The sequence below is a fragment of the Triturus cristatus genome, chromosome 4_2, assembly GCF_964204655.1.
Source record: "Triturus cristatus chromosome 4_2, aTriCri1.1, whole genome shotgun sequence".
Classification (NCBI taxonomy): Eukaryota; Metazoa; Chordata; class Amphibia; order Caudata; family Salamandridae; genus Triturus; species Triturus cristatus.
The window spans coordinates 294,458,314-294,463,330 of NC_140586.1; positions in this window are offsets into that span (position 1 = coordinate 294,458,314).

The following is a 5,017-nucleotide window of genomic DNA, read 5'->3' on the forward strand; positions in this document are numbered from 1 at the left end:
CCATTGTCATTCTGTATGCGGCTGATGATTTCTACATACACAATGACAATGGGCCAGTCTGGGCTGAAAATCATGTGGTGGGCCTCCCCCACCCTCGGTCTAGGCAGGGCAGAATGTCAGATGGAAGAAATGTGCAAAAACGCCAATGCTGCTACGCAAGAATCCAGTTCAAGAAAAGAAGCTGGTGAAAGAAGTTAAAAGAAAAGGGGTTAGAGTTCTTTCACATTCTCCTCATTTTAGAACTGATGCATTTTCAATATTATATTCAAGAGAGCCATGGTTGCTGCTTTTTATTTTATGCATTACACAACCATTAACAAAGCCAATAGTTCTCGCTTGTTGTAGGTGTAACGCTACTTGTTGTGTTATATATCTGGATACAATGAAAGAAGAGGCAAAATATTGGTCGGGCGGTACACTATACTAAGCACAGATTTTTTGCCTAAGTGTTTTAAGCCATGCCCTTAATTACATACAACATCCCCTTTGGAGAGACCCCCCAATTTTTTCATCCCACTTAAAGACCTGGAAACAACACCATGTCACAGTCACCTCATGGCCTGGCACTGTGCATCATGCATGACTCATGACTTCCACTTTTTCAGATAGCCTATGTGCAGGGGCAGAGTGAACTGTCCCCTGCCCCACCCCATGCTTTAGGAACTACAGCAAGGGTGGAGTTCTTGATGGGTCTTTTCTGTCTGCAACTCTGCAGACAAAGGCTCCGCTCATAATTAATGTGTCAAAAGATGGGCGAGTGAGTAAGTGAAGGGATGGCTGGATGGCTTAGTGAAAGGGTGAATGGAGGAATAAAAGGGTGAATGGATGGATAATGAGGGAGAGGATGGATGGATGAGTGGGAGGACGGATGAGAGAAAAGATAAATAGATGGATATATGGGTGGATGGATAAAAGGGTGGATGGATGAGTGAAGGGATGGATGGATGAGTGAAAAGGTGGATGATGGGCAAGTGAATGGGTGGATGGATGAGTGAAATGATGGATTGATGAAAGGGGGAATGGATGGGTGGATGAGTGAAAGGGAGATGTAAGGATGGATGAGTGAGTGAAAGGGAGGGTAGATGGACAAAAGGATGGATAGATGAGTGAAAGGGTGGATGGATGAGTGATAGGGTCAATGGATGGATTCATGAGTGGATGAGTAGATGGGTGGGTGGATGGAGGGAAGGATGGCTAAGTGAAAGGGTTGATGGAGAGAGAAAGGGAGGATGGATGGATACTGAAAGGGTGAATAGGTGGAAGGATGAGTGACTGGATGGATGGATGAGTAAGTGAAAGGATGGATGAATGAGTGAATGGATGGGTGGAAGAGTGGATGAATGAGTACAGATGGATAGGGTGAAAGGGTGGATGGATGGATAATGGATGGATGAGTGAAAGGGTGGATGAGGGATGGATGAGTGAAATGATGGATGGAAGGATACATGATGGATAGGTTTGCAAATGGTTGAATATGTTTGGATATGTATGGGCTTACTTATATACTATTGCGCAGCAGCGGTCTGTGGAGGGAGTTCCGTGGGGCGGAAAGGCGGGGCGGGGGAGGGGCAGGGTGGGGGGTACTAAACACCGGAATATGGATAATTGGATGTAAATAAACAATTAAATAAATAAAACGAATTTCGTAGTGCGCGCTGCACCGCATTTTGTGATGCAGGGCACGCTTCGAAATTCGTTTTATTTATTTAATTGTTTACTTACCTCCCTGACCCTCCCCGCCTTTCCGCCCCACGGAACTCCCTCCACGGACCGCTGCTGCTATTGCGCGACCTCCTCTGATGTGTCTGTAAAACTTACCTTTCGTCACAAAATTTTGTCCTGAATTTTGACTTCCTATCCTGAATTTTAACCCTTTTGTTCCTGAATGTTTCCACTCACCGTCCTGAATTTGCACCCATGCCAGTTGGTCACCCACCTTGTTTAATTCAGCCAATAGATGGGAAGTATCACTTTCTCTCTCTCAATCACACACATGCCAGACCTGCTTCAGGCGGGAGATTTTTCAAGCTCAAAAGGGATTTACGTTAGCTGTCTGCCCCTAAAATCTCTATCACTTCACTGAAAGCCAATGGGGAAAATACATTCCCCCGTTTTTAGGTCTCGCCTGGCTATCGCGTAAGCGATCGCCCAGCGAGACTTATGTAGGGGCTTCAGAATATGCTCCCAAAGGCTTCCCAGGCGGATGGGTGGCGGTTACGCGCACAACCACGCGCATTCCATTTGCCACCATCTACTTCCTGCGCGTACGCCGCCTCACGCATTCAGAGAGATTTAGTAAGGGGCACAAGACCTTAGGAATGCGGTTTATGGCCAGTGCATGTGAGGCATTCAAGCGCGAAGCTGGCATCTGGCATCAGACTTGAAAGCAGCAGACTGCTTTCGCCAGCGCGCGCTCGGCCTCACTATCCCATCTTACAACAATTAACTTTCGTTATAACTCACACCCCATATGCTCGTTCCCTCCCACCCTTCCTTTGATGTCCGCTTTTCTTGTTGTTTACAAACCACGCCACACACTGCTGCACGCCACACACTGCTGCACGCCACACACTGCTGCACGCCGCACACTGCTGCACGCCGCACACTACCGCACGCCACACACTGCTGCGCACACTGCTGCATTACACACTGCTGCACGCCACACACTGCTGCACGCCTCACACTGCTGCACGCCGCACACTGCTGCACACCGCACACTGCCGCACGCCACACACTGCTACACGCCACACACTGCTGCACGCCGCACACTGCTGCACGCCTCACACTGCTGCACGCCGCACACTGCTGCACACCACACACTGCTGCACGCCGCACACTGCTACACGCCACACACTGCTGCACGCCACACACTGCTGCACGCCACACACTGCTGTATGCCGCTGCACGCCACACACTGCTGCACGCCTCACACTGCTGCACACCTCACACTGCCGCACGCCGCACAGTGCTGCACGCCTCACACTGATGCACGCCACACACTGCTACACGCCACACACTGCTGCACGCCACACACTGCTGCACGCCACACACTGCTGCATGCCGCTGCACACCACACACTGCTGCACACCACACACTGCTGCATGCAGCACACTGCTGCACGCCGCACACTGCTGCACGCCGCACACCGCTGCACGCCGCACACTGCTACACGAAACACTGCTGCACGCCACACACCGCTGCACGCCACACACTGCTGCCCGCCACACACTGCTGCACGCCACACACTGCTGCACGCCGCACAATGCTACACGAAACACTGCTGCACGTCACACACTGCTGCATGCCACACACTGCTGCACGCCTCACACTGCTGCACGCCTCACACTGCTGCACGCCGCACACTGCTGCACGCCTTACACTGCTGCATGCCGCACACTGCTGCACGCCACACACTGCTGCATGCCCCACACTTCTGCACGCAGCACACGGCTGCACGCCACACACTGCTGCACGCCGCACACTGCTACACGAAACACTGCTGCACGCCACACACTGCTGCACGCCACACACTGCTGCACGCCACACACTGCTGCATGCTACACACTGCCACACACTGCTGCACACCACACACTGCTGCACGCCACACACTGCTGCACGCCACACACTGCTGCACGCCGCACAATGCTACACGAAACACTGCTGCACACCACACACTGCTGCACGGCACACACTGCTGCACGCCACACACTGCTGCATGCCACACACTGCTGCACTCCGCACACTGCTGCACGCCTCACACTGCTGCATGCCACACACTGCTGCGCCGCACACTGCTGCACGCCGCACACTGCTACATGCCACAACGCCACACACTGCTGCACGCCGCACACTGCTGCACGCCGCACACTGCTACACGAAACACTGCTGCACGCCACACACTGCTGCACGCCACACACTGCTGCACGCCACACACTGCTGCACGCCACACACTGCTGCATGCCACACAATGGTACACGAAACACTGCTGCACGCCGCACACTGCTACATGAAACACTGCTGCACGCCACACACTGCTGCACGCTGCACAATGCTGCACGCCGCACAATGCTACACGAAACACTGCTGCACGCCACACACAGCTGCACAGCACACACTGCTGCACGCCTCACACTGCTGCACGCCTCACACTGCTGCATGCCGCACACTGCTGCATGCCACACACTGCTGCATGCCGCTGCATGCCACTGTGGAAATATGGATTTTTCTGGTCAGTTATGTCCCCTATCTTGGACCCCAACGGTTCTATGTGCATGTTACAAGTACATGTATGTTCCCTCCAGTTCCAGTTATGAAGACGCAAACACATGTGCGTCCACCGTCAACATGTCCTCTGTCAGATCCGCCATGAATAGGCCGGATATTCCATTCCTAAGTACGAAAGGCCACCGCCTTCATATGGTTCACTTATGCCATTTTACAGTCCAGGCAAGCAGGCCCTGATTCTGTCATCAAGCTTTTCTTGCCTTCTGCCTCTGAAAACTCCAGTCTGAGCCTGCATCTGTGACCATGAACTTTGTCTCATTCTCTGCGCGGCTCACGAAGCCTGACATCAGCCTATTCTCTGCCAAGAACTGTATTTCACCTTCGAATTATCTGCTTCCCCCTCAGCCGATGCATTCCTGCCTAGTAGTTTAAGTAAATATTCTTCCAGCTACCGAGCAAAAGGCCCGGCTTCTCTGTCTTTATACAAGTAATTCATAGCCCTGTTACTATGGAAGATTCCTGCCCTCGCATTTAGTGTAGACACTTAGACGCTTGTACACGCACGCACAGTCAGTATAGAATAGATTCTGTCCGAGAGTCCCTCTTTTGTGGATAACATAGTTCTTTAAACATAGGATGTTAGATATGATTTGGGATTAGGTTGACTTGACCCCCCAGACTTTTCGTCTCCACATGTAGAGCTAAACGTCAAGTCCCCTTCACCCCCTAGTTGCACGTCAATCACACGTCATGCCGCTGCGCGCGCATCTATGCCAAGTATTATCTTATGGAT